Below are 19113 nucleotides of genomic sequence, written 5' to 3'. Positions count from 1 at the left end.
TCTGCATTGTACACTGTCTTCATTAAGACTTCTTTTTGAGCTGTTTCAAGCCATTAATTAACAACTATAAAAACGAAATCTTTTACACGCAGCCAATCACACAAAAATCTTCGGAGCCTTTCAATATACGGAGATTAACACTCCTTTCAATTTCATTCAAAAATACCCAACACTTTATAATTATGTGACATGTTTAGCTTGCTTTATTTTAAACATTTATGCTACTTTACACAAATTATCTGAAAAGAGGATGTCATTTATTATCGATGGCCCGGGGTTTTATCTAGTAAATGCCTTGGTGTTGAAATATTGAAATTTGATTTCGATTTTGAAAGGAAATTTCCAAAGAAACGCTAGTGTGTACGCATGCCACAAATTACTCGAAGTTAGCTCTTTTCCATAATGTTGAGTGACCATCTTTGCCGCTGAGCTAATATAAACATTGCTTTAAAGTTCTTGTCATTTAAATCTTAATTGGAGTCATTCAGATATGCACCTTCATTTCATTTCGTCATAAATAAACATAGACTATGACAACAAAATATAGAGTGTTTGAATTATTTATATAAATTATTAAAAATTATTATGATATTATCATCATAAAAACTATATTATATAAAATGCGCGCAACTAATGCAGGTATATAAATCCGATTAAATACAAACCAAAATTATTCAACAGGGACTGTGGCAACAAAAAATAGAGTGTTTGAATTATTGGTTTATATAATATAAAATATATTTTATAAAATGCCCTTAACTAATGCAGGTAATCAATGAATCAGATTAAATATAAAAAAATATAAGAACAAATAATAGCGAGATCAAACTCTTGACGGAGGAGGCATAACAGGAAATGTGTGTATATTCCAAGGTCCTTTCGCGCCTTAGACTCAAGTTTGGACGATATTTTAATGATAACTGCAAAAGCTAGCTATTTTATTTTGACCGGACAGCCAAATAAGTTTAAAAGATAAATGCGGTTGATGATGATGATGATGATTTAATGAACATGATGATGATGATCTGAACTCTAAATACTGAGCACAGGAAGATTTAATTGTTCATAAGGAAGATATAAATCTTCCTAAGGAAGGACAAATGATGTGTCTGTCTTAGGGCAAATGTGCAAGACACTTGGGATAATTCATTGGCTTTTGATAATCATATAGTGTTCGATAAAAATAAGCTGGGAACAAAACATTTATTTGAAAACTAGATTCATATGACATGGATCTAAAAGTATGCACCAACTGAGTTCCGGCTTTGGGCCAAGATTTTGTTGTTACAGAAGTGCATTGTTACACTCTTCACAACTCAAGGACGAGTGATGTTTTTTTAATCTTCAATTCCAATCAGACATTATAAACAATCCAAGGCATTCAGTATTGTATTATTTAGTAACCCACACAATGGTTAATGTCTTGTGTAGCTCAAATCGCAATCTAGTAAACAACCATCTAGGGAACTGAATTTTTCTTCCAAATTATATGTATTCACAAAATACAAACACAGGTTAGTAATATATCATTATTGTAATTAAACGAACGCCAACGCATGAAGTTGTGTATGCGTCTAAGCTTCACACGATAGAGATCTAGACACGCAGTCCAAATCATTCAATCTGAACTAGCATACATGCACACATCATTTAAAACATTCATAGATATATGTCATTTACTTTCATTTGTCATATGTTGATAAATAAAGTGGACGTCTAACTATAAGTGAAAACAGATGCGTTTGCCTACGGCCTGCAGACAATTTTCCATGCATGCAATATGCTGTCATTCAGATCAAATGTGCTTCGAGACATAGTGTCATATTTTCAACATCAATAGTGAAGGATAGAACATATGTGTATTAAAGAATGAAAGAGGAAGAAAGCAGCAATTACATGCTCCCAGATTTTATCCAGAGTCTGGACGTTTTTGGACTTTTTTTCTGAAAATGTAACCTGATAAACTATTAAAAAGTTTAACAAATGGTGTTAATGTTGGTAAGTTAATGCGTATGAAAATATATATGCATGTACCAAATCATATGGAATAGTGGAACACAATCGTTATTTTCTGAAAAAATCATAAGAATTCGTGGAACTCAGCAAAAAAAAATTGTAAACGATCATACCCGAAAAATAAATCTTGGCATTCGCAATATATCGAAATATGTTTAATATGTGAGGGATATATTTATGCAAGCCTATATGCACGACAATCATATACACTGCCGGCGAGACCAGCCCTGACCGTCACCTGGGCGATAATATATATTTCATAAATAAACCTCGCTAAACGCCACAGAAACAGTATACGGAGAAATTTTTACCGTTTTAAAGTTATCGTATATAAATACAATGTAATCTGAATGTTTATAGCACCATACATATAGTTGCCGAACAAATTAATTTTGTCAGGAAAGTATTCGCGAAGAAAATTGTTTTAATTGAAAATCGAAACTTCAAAAAACTGCTTTAGACTTCCTTTATCCAAAATTGAAAGAAAATACTTATCAACTAATAAACAAGTCTTTCTTACAATTATAATTCTTCGCGTATAATTACTTAAAAAAACACATTTTCGAATGAAACACACGGCTGTTGTAGGCCAGCGCTCTTAGCAAGGAGCGTATTGGCGTTAATACAAGAAAAACATCATAAAAATGAACATTAATTAAATGTTCTTATTTCCTATTGTAAGTGCAAGCCATGGTTACATTTATTGAATATTACATTTTAATCTGGCCCTAGTCAATCTGACAGTTAGGAACTATATAAACCATTTGTCACCCATTAAAAAGCGTTAGCTGTAAGTATTACAATGAGCAACACGAACCAATCCTCTTTTCAAGATGTCTACGCTATGATTGTAATTGTATTGTTAAGTGTTATCACCTAATCATTTAATGCACGAAGAAACAAGTAATAATAATAATAAATGTTGCATTCATTATATGACTTACCGAGGCCTTTATACATTGTTTTACTAGAATAATCCACTAACTACCTGCACACACTGCTTTTCAATAAATGTGTACAAAGCGTCGATGATTTAAATATAAAGCGAGCTATTTATTTAGTTAACGGCCGACCGGGAAGAGAAATAAGAAATGTCGCAACATTTAAAGAGATGTTAATATCGAATCGCGTGCGTGCATAAATTATGGTAGCAGTGAATTATATCTTTTTTTTTAAATAAATTTAAACGCATCTCTAAGTGAACAATAATGTATATGTAATTTTTAGAAACTATAAACACAGCTTTGTCAGCATTCGATTAGAATTTGTTTAATGCTCAATAACGCACGAAACATAATTATAACAATTATGACAATTTCATTTCCTCTGTATGTTAACGAAAACCCAGCCACGTGTATATAGTTGTGTATAAGTTGAATAATTGAAGGCATTTTAAGCAATTATTCTTGTTGACATTTCCATATCCAACTTGTAATTTTATCCAACTTTTTATATTATCACGAAGTATCAGTATCTTTATACAATACATATTGTCAAACTGCATGGGGTGTTGCTTGTCGATCACCCCTTTTAAGTGTTAAAAATCCATATATATATATATATATATATATATATATATATATATATATATATATATATATATATATATATATATATATATATATATATATATATAACATATAAATCTGTTGGTCTAACGTACACGTGTATCTCAGATATGGTATAAATACTAATTCCGTATTCGTTCTTAAGTTTTCACATTATTCTTGTTAGTCTCTATGCACTCAACTATCTAAAAGATGTTGTTGTTTTTATTTTATTGTTTATAACTAACACATATAACAAAATACTATTATTTTTTCATATGTATCTTTAATTTTAGCGTCAATGGCAAAGGCATGTTTTGAACAACTGTGTATGCATCGAAATGCATTCAACAAGAAGTGTATTCGACCCTCATATTATTTTTCCTTAAGAACATATATCATTTTTTACTCAATAGTCTGTAAGTAAGTGGCTCTTCAATATTTGTAATTTAGTAATGCATTTAACAACAATATATAATGCATGTGTTCACAATATCACAATTGAGTTCTAACTCGTCGATTACGTAAATACACATTATGTTTAATAATTATTGAAAGAATAAACAGGGTGTTGATAATACGAACTTCAACAATTTATCGATCGGACTGTTATGGTCGCGATATTTTTCTTATTAACACAAAACTGAACTTAGATATTCTTTATGAAGAGCTTATACAACCCGATTTAAACTTTAAAGTGTTGAACGCACAATGTTATAGACATACTTGGAAAGCGTGACAAGATGTCAGTGATGCGTTCAAACGCCGTTCAGTGTCGTACTGCGGACCTGTTTAACATGAACTGCAATAACGACATACATCACGCACATATTTAAGGTATTGAATTACATTAAATACAGGCTTAAAAATGCATGCTCAGACTAACGTTCATTAATTTAAAAATTATTTTCATAACAATGTTCATGTATTGATCACTGACATTACCCCATGTTTTGAAATATTGTTTCGTTATCTAAACAAGTCGTTTTAACATTCCAGTGGTTGGTCAATGATGCACTTGGAATCAATGGTCGACATGTAATTGCGATTGTAATCAGACAAGGATACGACCATGCGACAATTAAACTTTGGAAGATGGTGGACGAAACTGCATTGGCCTTGCGGTTTAAGTTCGGCAGTGTTTATTCTATTTTGCCTTTACTTGTTCAAAATTTATCATTTACTTTAATCTTTCACATATGTCTTCATCATTTAAACATTTTATAGACCGTTAAATGAAAACATCATGTTCGAATCCTGTAAAAAATGCGACAAGACGATTAAAGCAAATTTTAATAATACAAAATTATGCGTTGATCTTTTCAGCCAAAGACCGGTTCGAATTGATAGCTCGTATCTTGACGCTTACAAGTGGCGTGTACAATATCACCATTTCACTCTATCACAACAGGATACATGTGTACTGTGACATGGAGACAGATGGAGAAGTGTCTTTATAAATAAGAGCGTCGATTTATGTAATCACGGTACCATTACAATACCTTCGTGTATACATAGGTGTGCAGAAATAAAACACCAATATCGTCGACAAGTCGCTGCGCACATTGTTGCATTAAAGATCTGTGTAACCAGGAAGGTTGTGGCGAACCAGGTATGTCTTACATTTTTTTTTAAAATCTTAATCTTCGTTCATGTACAATTAATATGACGTGACGTAAATTGTATTGGATTGTTATAATTGTGTTTTTGCATATTAAATTAACATGTTAAATCATTGATGAATAAAACTCATGCTTTTGTTGGTGCTACCATGTTCGGGGTAATGTGCTTCATTTTGGAAGGTTATCCTGATTCTCGGGGTCCCGTATGTTACAATTGTTTGGACGCAGTACCCGAAGGTCGGTGTCATCAAATTGAAATATGTCGACAAAGCGAGGTAACACTTCATACACTCAACACATATGTTGTCAAGAAACATCAAATAATTATTGATAGATTTACTTCGTTAGAAGATAAAAATGCTGTTTCTAAAAATTAATTTGAACCCGTTTATAATTGTTAAAATATACTTTTGTTAGTCTCTAACTCTCTATGTACACAATTATCATAAAAAGATGTTGCTATGATCATTTTTTATTGCATTGTTTAAACCATACATATATGACAGTATATCATCTGTTCATTTGTATCTAGATATGCGGCGTCAATGGCAAAAGCATGTTTGGAACAACTGTGTTTGCATCGAAATGCTTTCAACAAGAAGTATGTTCGACCCTCAAATTTGTCATTATGAAAAAAACAAACAGACCATTTTTCACTAAATAGTTTGTAAGCGGATGGCACTTAAGTATTTGTGATATATAGGAATGCATTTAACAACGATATATAATGCATTTTTTTACAATATAACAATTTAGTTCTGCCGCGTCGATACCGTCAATTACTTACCATGTGTTAGAATGATTCAAAGAATATAACAAATACTTAACTTTTAAAACCCGCATATTTGTAGAGCTGTGGTGCGCACCATGGGATAGACATACTTGGAAAACGTGGTCAGATGTCAACGATACGAGCATACGACGTTCACGACTGCTTTCAGTGTTGTACTGCGGACCTTTGTAACAGGAACTGCCATAACAACGATAACATAACTTATGCACATAGTTCAGGTGTTGTATTATATCAAATACATGCATAAATAATATTATGTATTGTTTAGTTAATATTCATTTAAGAATTATTTGTATGACATTGTTCATGTATTGAACACTGACATTACTTCTGTTTTGAATCATTGTTGCTTCATCTTAACAAGTCGTTTTGCGATTCAAGTGGATGGTTAATGAGGAACGTGGTGCCAATGGGCGATATGTAATGGCAATTTTAATCAGATAAGATCACGGTCGTGCGACAATCCAGCTCCGGCAGATGGTGGACGAAACTGCATAGGTCTTGCGGTTGAAGTTACACATTGTTCAGCCTGTTTGGGTACAGCTGTTTCATTTTTTCAAAATTTGTCAACAAACTTAAAGTATAAAATAGGTCTGCATAATTAAATACATTTTATAGACCGGTAATTGCAAGATAGGATTTCAATCCATTCCCACAATAAAAAGACTATTTGAGAAAAAAAATAATAATACGAAATAATGTGTTGATCGTTGAAGCAAAAAATTGTTCCGAGTTGTTGGTTCATGACTCGAAGCTAAGAAGTGGCGTGTACACCATCACTTCTCCTCTCACTCACACAAAGATACATGTGTACTGTGACATGGACACTGATGGAGGAGGCTGGACGGTATGATCAGTTTAATGAATAACATTTTACCACCGCTCTTGTACACAGCAAGGTACAGATGAACCGTGAAATGGAGACGGCTGCAGATAGATGGATGGTTTTGTCAAATTTAATCCTAAATATATCACAACCCCTCTCACGGACACACACAGATACAGTTGTACTGTAACTGGAGATCGAGTGAGGAGGGTAGACCGTAATATCAGTATAATTATAAATGCGACATCCCCACAAATCCCAATCACACAAATACACATGTCAACTTTAGAATGGAAACGGAGTGAGGATGATTGGCGCTACATACTTTTTAAATATTCAAATTTCACAAGAAGCGTTTACATATAATTTGTTATCGCTGCACATATATTTTCGTATTTTGTGAATCCAAGTTCCCAGTTTATAAATGTGTGAATATGTGTTTACCATCATTTTTCCAGATATTTCAAAGACGTTTCAACGGAAGTGTTGATTTTTACAGAAACTGTAGTGACTATGAAAACGGATTCGGCAATGTGGCTGGTGAATATTGACTAGGTAAATTGTATAAATACATACAGCAGTTTAATTAAAAGAACGAATATTAACATTATTTTATTATAATATCAATAATGAACGTGGTTTTGAAAGATGTCATGCATAGCTATAACTTCTCCTATCATAGACCCATTTAGTAATGGAATCGACTAAATGTTATGCGCGATCGACTTAGCAAGTTGTATGAATGTCTTAATAAGTCGTGGGGACTTCTAATTATAATTTTATTAAATATATTTCGGAATAAAATAGTTTGTGATAGCATTGACGCTTTTTGAATAAAATGTTCCTTATAAATAATACCATTTTTAAATACACTAACTTAGATTGCTCCGTTAATTGAATGCTTTTCTGAGCGTCCATTGGCCATTACAGTTATCAAAATGTGCACGTACAAGTCTGGCTCACCCAGATGTTTACATGCACGTAAAGACTTGTCTGATGCACCTTTAGAATAAAATCATAGAAAATATATTAAAATCCCGTGTGCCACTGTTAAATATATTTATTCATCTGGTCATATGTGAATTTCAAAACGATCAAAGAACGAAACTAAGAAATATTCTGTATACGATTCACGTGTTTTTGAAACAACTCTTCTAGAACATTTGTTAAGGCAGTGACATATTAGATTTATTTACTGCATTTGTCATTTTAACCGGTATCTTATACATGACGAAGGAAAAAGAGTCTTTTTCAGTTGTGTTATCATTTGGTTGTTACTCCGAGGTTCAAAAGTTAGTATCCGGGTATGTCAATAACTTGTGCTGTGATACCGCAATAAGCTTCGCTTCAAGAAGGGTATATTACTTGCATGTACAAATAAGTGCCTATATCGATGATGAACCGCTGAAAATGTATGAGTAGTTAACTAGACTGTCTTGATGAGACTGAACAACTGTGAAACGGGGAATATCCGTACTAACAAACCTCTGTATAAATATTTACAACGCTCAATCGTCAAAATCCAATCTTTATCAAATACGCTATGGTTCTTGATCGACCATGAGAGGATTCTTATGAAAACTTCGTTCTCATTAATTTTACATCAGGTGTTTTATTACATGACGCGATTTAAAATCAACTCAACGTTTGTGCGGTGTTAGCCTTTGTCGTTTTTAATGTTATTCGACCAAATTACATGTAGATTTCTTTACTTTATTGGATTTTTTAAGTTCCTATTATTTCATTAGTAAAAATGTGCCTTAATAACATGCTTTAAAATAACAATCTGAAAGCCAAATCTTCCACGGGATATAATGGAGTTGTAACGAAACATCAAGTGGACTTTGACAACTATCGATTAAGATAAATGATTTCGTTTTTCCCTCATTGTTACATCTGTTCAATATTGTTCTATTGTGTTAAAGAGCTCTAAGCGGAAGAAGCATTTGGTATTGTCTAGTTTTTGCACTTACATTTTATTGATATTTATGCAATCAGACTTCAATTAAACGTTTTGGGATTTCTCAGGACTTAAATACATCTACGAAATAACATCAAACGGTTCCTTTCAACTTCGCGTGAACATAACACATGGTGACGGAAGTACAGGGTATGATGTATACAGCAATTTCAGTCTTTAACACGGAACAAACTATACACTAAATCTTGGAGAAAGTGTAAAGTCACAAGGCGGTAATTATTGACTTGTTCATGCGCATGCGTTTGATAAACTGTTTGTTAGCTGTTTTGCTTGTTTTATATTTGTTCTTTTGTGCGTTTGTTTGCATGTTTTTGATACCTACACTCGTTCGATTGCAATTTGAACCATTTTGCTGCCTGTAATAATGTACCAGATTTGTTCTTGTAATGCAAAAGTAATAAATTAAAGGCTGTATAAATCTAAGCCTCAATCTATAAGTATAAAATATTTTATATCAAACGATACATTTATGATTTGCTTTTTATTTTCCAGTTGATTCGAGTTACACATTCTTCACATGCTCGGCACCTGTTGGAAATGCCTTCAGTACGTATGATCATGATGTTGACAACTATGCGACCAATTGTGCCGAAAAGTACAAAGGTGGCTGGTGGTATAATGCGTGCTTCACAAACATAAACTTGTACAAACCTGGAAGCGATGATCGTACGGTTATGAGATATGACATGAGGATTGGACTTACTTCGAGCACGATTATGTTTAAAGACACGGTCCAGAAAGCATGATCCGGGTACAAGAATTCGTGATTTTTACTATAAGAAAGTCAACTTATTTTAAAATATTTGATTTATTGCCAGCGGCTTTCCTTGTTGTAGTCATAAATAAAATCCAACACGAATTTTTGTTAGAAATGTGTTATCATTTTCTATCTCATGAAAGGCTTAATCTGAAATGCACGTTTTAAAATGAAAGGAAATTTCACAAGCGTCAAAAAGGATATGTGCTTCTTATAGAAAGTCATTTGCAAAAAAATATGAATCAAATCATTATTGAATAAATAAACTAATACATTGTAATTATTCCAACACAATTTTTTAACTTGCTTTTTATTTTCAAACTTTTGTTTATGAAATATAAAGCACTATCGCATAGACCATTGAGCTTAAGCGAAAATATCAACACATTTTATAAATAAATCATGCAGCTGGATTCCCGGTATTTTAATTTTAAAGGGACAGTCAACCAGATTGACCAAAAAAAGAAAAGTTCTAAATTACCATCATTTAATGCTTTATATTGATAAATTTAAACATTTGATCAAAAAAAATCTCTAGTAAAAAAACAATACAACTTAAAAATGTAACCCTCAAAAGGGCTTGAACCACCGACCCCTGGAGTCCTGGATTAAAAAGTCTCCCATTTAGACCGCTTGGCCTTCCTTCCTCACTCAATGAACGATGTATTTTATGCTTTATATAAGCAATCCTCGTAGTTTCACAAAATATAACGACAACAAAAGAACTCTCCAAATTACCTGGTAGACATACTCAATAAATTTTATTACCAAATATACTGAAAATGTGATTTTTTTTTCAAGTAATGTAAAATAACAGTCGTGATATTTTAATCAATATAAACTTATAATTGTAAAAAAAAGAAAATAATACAAATGACACCGACACCGACACCCCATTTTGAAGATACAGACAAAATTATTGTATTATCAACAATGGACAAAAGACAAAGTGCCAGGAAAACTGGTTGCAGACTAAATTCCGTTTTTAGATTATGTAAACATTAAGATTATGTATCTGTGAAAATTATAGCGAAACCTAGCAACCAATTAAAGAGCTGTGTACATTATTCTTTGGTGTTTATATGTTTGGAAGTGGAAAATCATACGAAGGACCACAATGAAAATTCCTTTTTAATGGTCATACAAGCACTAGGGATATTCAGCTGTACACGGTTGAGAAGGGTCCATCAAGCCGTTGCTGAGGGGTTGGAACACAAAAACGTTTGAGGACTAAATTTTGCAAAAAGCTTATAATATTAATATTAAGTTCATTCTAAAGGTTGAGCAAAATCTACCCATTTGTTAAAATTGGAGTTTAAAACACACGCTTTGGAATGTACGTCATTTTAGGAAATATTAAACCATACCATGACTGAGAATAAGGGTCATGCTCAAGGCGATTGAAGGCCGCTGGGGGTCTGCAAGAATGTGTCGGCGCACTACAACCATTTGCAACCGTGATTTTTTATCCCATTTTACCTTGATAGGCATAAGCTTAGTTCTGACGGCTTATCGCGAAGATCTCCAGATAGATATAAAGCGCCCTTTGACCTTACATTAACAGCACCGATTTACATTTATAAATCATTAGCTCAAGACCTAACAGGAACTTTGGTCGTAGATAGTCGCGTATCTGGCACCCATCAGACAAATCTCGGCAATATAATCGACGATAATTTATCACTAAAAATATTGTTAACAGAATGTACATTTGCTCCTAAATAGTATACGTGTCTTGCCTTGATATTTTACATTTTCCGCCACATTACCGGGTGAATTATGGCTCAATTTATTTTATAAAGAATTTCGATTAATACATTAATAATATACGTGTCTTACTAGAACATCATATCCTCAGTTTCGGAACAAATGGAATTAATAATAATAAGGAAGAAATGGAGCGCACCTGAAATTTTGGAAGTTACAACCGTGAAATAGAGATCTCCTCCTAATCAGCATCGCCACAATAATCATCATAATCAGCAACACCTTCATCATAGTCGTCGTCGGGTTGTCGATATCATCATGAGAACCAACATATTTTTTTTTATCATTTGAGGAGCAATTCTAGAATTAAGGGCTGCAACGGGTACCCGAAATATCCGATGATATCGGATCCAACTTCAGATTCGCTGGTACGGATCGACCCCTGGAAATTTCCTTCCGAATATTTATTTTCATAGTTGTATGTAACCTAGCGCTGTTTTCACGAGTATTGTTTTTATGCAGACTGGTTCTGTTTAAAAGTAAAAGGTCACATAACCCCAAACCGGAACTCCTGTTTGCAGGGTTACATGCAGTCAATTTGATACTTAGCACACATTGTTCAGTGCATGCTGCATAGGATTTGTAAAATACATTGCAAATGGAATAATTTTGTATCAATTTGAAGGTATATTTGTAAGCAATAAGAAAAAAGCCATTTTTTGCGCTCTTCTTTTTCTATTGATGGTTCCAGTCTATGAAAGTAGGTCATACTATAAGCACATCCGACCAAGTTAGTCGTCTGCCAGAATTTTGACAATTGACCATCAAAAACTCTCTGTATTGCAAAACATAACTGCCAGATGTCATTTTGACCCAAATTAGGGCTGTTTGCAATTGGGCTGTTGCACTTGGGGTCATAAGGGGGGGGGGGGGGGGTAAATGCTGGAAAATCACAACGAAACCTGTTCCGGAGACATATTCTAAGCCTACTAAAACACTCGGTATTGTTTTTCAGTGACATTTTGACATTAATTTGCATCAATCTCAATAATGAACCTAATGCATGTCTTTATTTCATCTGTATTTATTATTATTGTTTACTTTTTTAGCCTTTTACTGTTAAAAATGCTCGCCAATTTGGACCCACACTGCTATATGCCTTTGCCTTCAACCCCGTCAGGCAGATCTACTCAGAATAACACTACTTTGCCTTATTTTTCCTGTTTGGATATCTTGCTAAGTTCAAGTAAAATTAAGTATTCAGCTGAAAACACAAAAATGATAAAAAATAAATTCCTGGAAGATTGTTGTTGTGATAGACCCTGCGTGAAAAACACCAGGGAATCTGTATTTAAGTGACCTCAATATTATGCGTAAACCTAAGTGTGCATTTGTAGGCGGTGTCGTAATTGGTCTATAGCTCTGCCTGAACTGTCGTCCAATCGGTTTACAAGTCGGGCTGAAGTGACAGGCCATCAAAAACTGTACAGCATGACTGATTCGGAGACGGCCCTCAACACTCGCCCAGTCGTGTCGAGAGGATCGGTGTCTTTGCAGGTTAGTACGCCGTTATTTTCAATTAAATCTATTGTAAAATGATTTCTTTGATATCCTGGCACACTTTTGTCACCAAAATTAGGAAAATTGGGTGTTTTACATTTACTGCAGCTCTGAAACCACATTTTGTGGCGATAACTTTGCCAGTGTGCCCGATAATTTGATGCCGGCATGGTGGATTAACCATTTGCAGCAAATACAGCAACAAAGACTATTGAAAGCTTACTCTAATTGTATCTAACTTACATTAGTTGGCACCGTAATGGGTAAATGTGCACACAAAACCGTTTGTTTTCTCAGATTACACGAATTGAGCACCCGGGCCAGACTGACACTTTCCGGAGCCTGTCCGAGACGGAACTCGAGCCGAGGAATCATAGGTCCAGTTGTGACAAAATACTTAAAGCTCATGTCTGACAATGACTTTTTTAGTCAAGTGTGTTGTATTTCCATGCAAGCAAGCCCTTTTATTGGGTCAAATGACATCAGAAATGCTGCTTCTACATGGATTTTTCCTAAAATGTGCCAAAAAAAAAAATAAAAAAAGTTTGTTCGAATCCGGTTCAAAACCTGCTTTGATGCACACATATTGGCATTGATGATTTTTTTCACTTATTAAGTCATATGTTATATCAGCTTTGCCTATAAGAATCGAAAGTGATGACTTGTATGGAGTCTAAGTGCTGCATGTATGATTTAACCAAGTTTGGCTTTTCTACCATAATTCTTGACGCGAAACGCTGTTACGCATGGCGCTTTCAATGGCAACTTTTATGAATAAATCTGTGTGTCATTGAACCGGAACTTTGTGATCTTTCTAAGAACAGATTATACCCGTGGGAAAAGTGCCTTTAATTCAAATTTGAAGGGGTTGGGTTCTCTTAAAAGATACGTATAATAGTCGAGTCGATATTTATTGATGTGTGACAGTCAAATAGCAGATCATTCGAGATCCTTCGGCTTTTATTGCCTTCATTGGACATTCCGTAATGCAAATCTAATTCAAAATCATGGAGGATTTACACATGACAAATGCAATTCCTAATGGCAATAAGTAAGTTTTCAATCCTTATTGTATTTCTGAGTTGTATTAAAAACAACGGTAGTGGATCCAGTGTGGCTGGAAAGTTATTCAGGTAAATTTTGCATAATTTCGCGACCTGTCAAATTGTGTTCCTGCATCATGTATTTTCTTGAAAGCATCTTTCGTCATATACTAAGTTAAAATGCTATCTTGTGATGCAAAGAAACTCAATTCCCAGTGAGAGAATCTACTCCACAGCAGAAGACCTCGTCAGTGCTCATAGGGCTTGCCTGGACCAAATGTTGATATGTTAATTTTTGTGAAAACAAACCTCAAACTGCATGAACAGTGAAAAGTGTATGTTAACGAGCAAACTATTAAGTGAATAAGTGTTGAGGTTTCGTTTTATTCTGACATTGATACAATGTTTAACGAGAATTTTGTTTTTTTTGTTAATAAATGTTTAATGTTTTTAAGTCAAATTATACGTCTAAAACATTGATTTCTTTCATTTGGACAGAATTTTTTATTTTCTGTTAGTCTTATATGAGGGATCCGGATCCGAAAAAAATCCGAAGAAACCTTATTTGGATTCGGATCCGAACAAAAGTTTTGGATTCGTTGCAGCCCTACTAGAATTAACGTTTGGAAAACTGAAAAAAAAACAACATAAAAACAATTAAATTAAATTACACGTGTATAAACCTTTAACATCTCGTTCCATCAAACTTGATTCAATGAATTTTAATGGAATGCGTTCTCATACAAGTAAATTACGCACTCAACTATCTCATTTGTGGCTAAAACATTTATTTGTATTTTGTTGCGCTTGGAATATATACGATTTCCTGATATATTCAACATTCAAAACCAGCTAGCGCGTAAAAGAAATACAACAGAAATAATCACACAATCGTTATTATATTACCGTTCAAAAAGTGTTTTTTTGCGTTTGGTATCATAATAATTTTTATTATACCTCACTTTCATTCACAATGCTAAACTCACATAGGCCATCGTGACATAGAAATACTGTCAGACCCAGCGGGAAAAAATTTACTGTCCAAAAAATACTGTTTGTCAGATACAAAATATATACATAAATATAAATAAATAGATAATAGTTATTAAACTAAATAAATAAATATAAATAAAGAAAATAATCCAAATATATGTAGTAAATAATTTCATTAGCTCGTTTTGCATCATAGTCACATGCCCTAGATTTGATCCACCCAGCTGAACTCAATATAATAATTTGATTTTATTAAATTGATTGCGTGCACTCTTTTCGTTCTGTGTATACTATGTATCTACCATCCTACTATGTGAGTAATAATATTTGACTTTGGTATCAATTTCGTCTAAGACATTTCCATCTTGAGGCCCGTTTTGATTTTGAAACCTTGTAATAGGCAGACATAACTACGTGTAACATTATTTAATTAATAACTTATAATAATAATAATACAAAAAATATGTTTATTATTATTAACTGACTGTAACCTTTGCATCGATGATTACAAAGTATTTGTATATACAGTTATTTAATGCAAACCAATTTGTATGTATAGGTGTGCTTTGTTGAAAGAAGAATTAATTCGTTTGGTGGAGAAGGCTTCGCTCTTGGTTGTATGCGAGATCATGTATGTATAGTAATGGCGAATACATTTCTTTTATATCGCACGTGATGTAAACAAACATTAAAATTGTAATATTTTTGTATTTATTTCTGCAAAGCCCCTGAATCGGAATGTACTGAATATTCAACATATCTAAATAATACACATTGTCTTGACTGCATGTATCAGTAAACTTTATTCTTTATAAATTAGAGCGTCGATTTATGTAATCACGGTACCATTACAATACCTTCGTGTATACGTAGGTGTGCAGAAATATTACATCAATATCGTCGACAAGTCGCTGCGCACATTGTTGCATTAAAGATCTGTGTAACCAGGAACCAGGAAGGTTGTGGCGAACCAGGTATGTCTTACATTTTTTAAAATCTAAATCTGCGTTCATGTACAATTAATATGACGTGACGTTAATTGTATAGGATTTTTATTATTGTGTTTTCGCATATTAAATTAAGATGTTAAATCATTGATGAATAAAACTCATGCCTTTGTTGGTGCTACCATTTTCGGGGTTATGTGCTTCATTTTAGAAGGTTATCCTGATTCTCGGGGTCCCGTATGTTGCAATTGTTTGGACGCAGTACCCGAAGTGTCATCAAATTGAAATATGTCGACAAGGCGAGGTAACACTTCATACACTCGACAAATATGTAGTCAAGAAACATCAAAAACTTATTGATGGATTTACTTCGTTAGAAGATAAAAATGCTGTTTCTTAAAATTAATTTGAACACGTTTTTAATTGTTAAAATATTCTTTTGTTAGTCTCTTACTCTCTATGTACACAATTATCATAAACAGATGTTACTATGATCATTTTTTGTATTGCATTGTTTAAAACATACATATATTACAGCATATCATAATCTGTTCATTTGTATCTAGATTTGCGGCGTCAATGACAAAGGCATGTTTGGAACATCACTGTGTTTGCATCGAAATGCATTCAACAAGAAGTATGTTCGACCCTCAAATTTTTCATTATGAAAAAACAAACAAACCATTTTTTACTAAATAGTTTATAAGCGGATGGCACTTAAGTATTTGTAATATAGAAATGCATTTAACAACGATATATAATGCATGTGTATGTTATATTCATTTAAGAATTATTTGTATGACATTGTTTATGTATCGAACATTGACATTACTTCTGTTTTAAAACATTGTTGCTTCATTTTAACAAGTCGTGTTGCGTTTCAAGTAGATGGTCAATGGGGAACGTGGGGCCAATGAGCGATATGTAATGGCAATTTTAATCAGATAAGATCACGGTCGTGCGACAATCCAGCTCCGGCAGATGGTGGACGAAACTGCATAGGTCTTGCGGTTGAAGTTACACATTGTTCAGTCTGTTTGGGTACAGCTGTTTCATTTCTTCAAAATTTGTCAACAAACTTAAAGTATAAAATAGGTCTGCATAATTAAATACATTTTACAGACCGGTCATAAAAAGATAATATTTCTATCCATTCCCACAGGATATAAGACTATTTGAGAAAAAAAATAATAAAACGAAATAATGTGTTGATCGTAGAAGCCAAAGACTGTTCCGAGTTGTTGGTTCATGACGCGAGGCTAAGAAGTGGCGTGTACACCATCACTACTCCTCTCACTCACACAAATGTACAGGTGTACTGTGACATGGACACTGATGGAGGAGGCTGGACGGTATGATCAGTTTAATGAATAACATTTTACCACCGCTCTTGTACACAGCAAGGTACATATGAACCGTGATATGGAGACAGCTGCAGATAGATGGATGGTTTTGTCAAATTTAATCCTAAATTAAGTATCACAACCCCTTTCACGTACACGTAAATACTGTAAACTGGAAATCGAATGAGGAGGGTAGACCGTAATATCAGTATAATTATAAATGCGACATCCCCACAAATCCCAATCACACAAATACACATGTCAACTTTAGCATGGAAACGGAGTGAGGATGATTGGCGCTACATACTTTTTAAATATTAAAATTTCACAAGAAGCGTTTATATATAATTTGTTATCGCTGCACATATATTTTCGTATTTTGTGAATCCAAGTTCCCAGTTTATAGATGTGTGAATATGTGTTTACCGTCATTTTTCCAGATATTTCAAAGACGTTTCAACGGAAGTGTTGATTTTTACAGAAACTTTAGTGACTATGAAAACGGATTCGGCAATGTGGCTGGTGAATAGTGGCTAGGTAAATTGTATAAATACATACAACAGTGTAATTAAAAGAACGAATATTAACATTATTTTATTATAATATCAATAATGAACGTGGTTTTGAAAGATTTCATGCATAGCTATAACTTCCTCCTATCATAGACCCATTTAGTAATGGGTTGGACTAAATGTTATGCGCGATCGACTTAGCAAGTTGTATGAATGTCTTAATAAGTCGTGGGGACTTCTAATTATAATTTTATTAAATATCTTTCGGAATAAAATAATTTGTGATAGCATTGACGCTTTTTGAATAAAATGTTCCTTATAAATAATACCATTTTTAAATACACTAACTTAGATTGATCCGTTAATTGAATGCTTTACTGAGCGTCCATTGGCCATTACAGTTATCCAAATGTGCACGTACAAGTCTGGCACGCACAGATGTTTACATGCACGTAAAGACTTGCCCGTATGCACCTTTAGAAAAGATCATAGAAAATATATTAAAATCCCGTGTGCCACTGTTTAATATATTTATTCATCTGGTCTTATGTGAATTTCAAAACGATTAAAGAACGAAACTAAGAAATATTCTATAAACGATTCACGTGTTTTTGAAACAACTCTTCTAGAACATTTGTTAAGGCAGTGGCATATTAGATTTATTTACTGCATTTGTCATTATAACCGGTATCTTATACATGACGAAGGAAAAAGAGTCTTTTTCAGTTGTGTTATCATTTGGTTGTTACTCCGAGGTGCAAAAGTATGTATCAGGGTATGTCAATAACTTGTGCTGTAATACCGCAATAAGCTTCGCTTCAAGAAGGGTATATTACTTGCATGTACAAATAAGTGCCTATATCGATAATGAACCGCTGAAAATGTATGAGTAGTTAACTAGACTGTCTTGATGAGACTGAACAACTGTGAAACGGCGAATATCCATACTAACAAACCACTGTATAAATATTTACACCGCTCAATCGTCAGAATCCAATCTTTATCAAATACGCTATGGTTCTTGATCGACCACGAGAGGATTCTTATGAAAACTTCGTTCTCATTAATTTTACATCAGGTGTTTTATTACATGACGCGATTTAAAATCAACTCAAATCTTCCACGGGATATAATGGAGTTATAACGAAACATCAAGTGGACTTTGACAACTATCGATTTAGATAAATGATTTCGTTTTTCCCCTCATTGTTACATCTGTTCAATATTGTTCTATTGTGTTTAAGGGCTCTATGCGGAAGAAGGGTTTGGTATTGTCTAGTTTTTGCACTTACTTTTTATTGATTTTTATGCAATCAAACTTCAAATAAACGTTTTGGGATTTCACAGGACTTAAATACATCTACGAAATAACATCAAACGGTTCCTTTCAACTTCGCGTGAACATAACACATGGTGACGGAAGTACAGGTCATGATGTATACAGCAATTTCAGTCTTCAACACGGA

General features: G+C 33.6%; 1 protein-coding gene and 1 long non-coding RNA gene across 2 annotated transcripts in view; one reads left to right on the top strand and one right to left on the bottom strand.

The window, feature by feature from the left end:
- The window catches only part of LOC127844642 (deleted in malignant brain tumors 1 protein-like), a 75956-nt gene that overhangs the window by 36447 nt on the left and 20396 nt on the right, over positions 1 to 19113 (bottom strand). The gene's annotated exons all lie outside the window — the stretch shown is intronic.
- Positions 6705 to 19045, top strand: LOC127844643 (uncharacterized). Its single transcript, XR_008032848.1, has 3 exons — positions 6705 to 6825; positions 17576 to 17672; positions 18995 to 19045. It is a non-coding gene; the product is annotated as an uncharacterized LOC127844643 (long non-coding RNA).

This window comes from Dreissena polymorpha, chromosome 9, assembly GCF_020536995.1.
Source record: "Dreissena polymorpha isolate Duluth1 chromosome 9, UMN_Dpol_1.0, whole genome shotgun sequence".
Classification (NCBI taxonomy): Eukaryota; Metazoa; Mollusca; class Bivalvia; order Myida; family Dreissenidae; genus Dreissena; species Dreissena polymorpha.
This window is presented reverse-complemented; position numbering and strand designations above follow the sequence as displayed.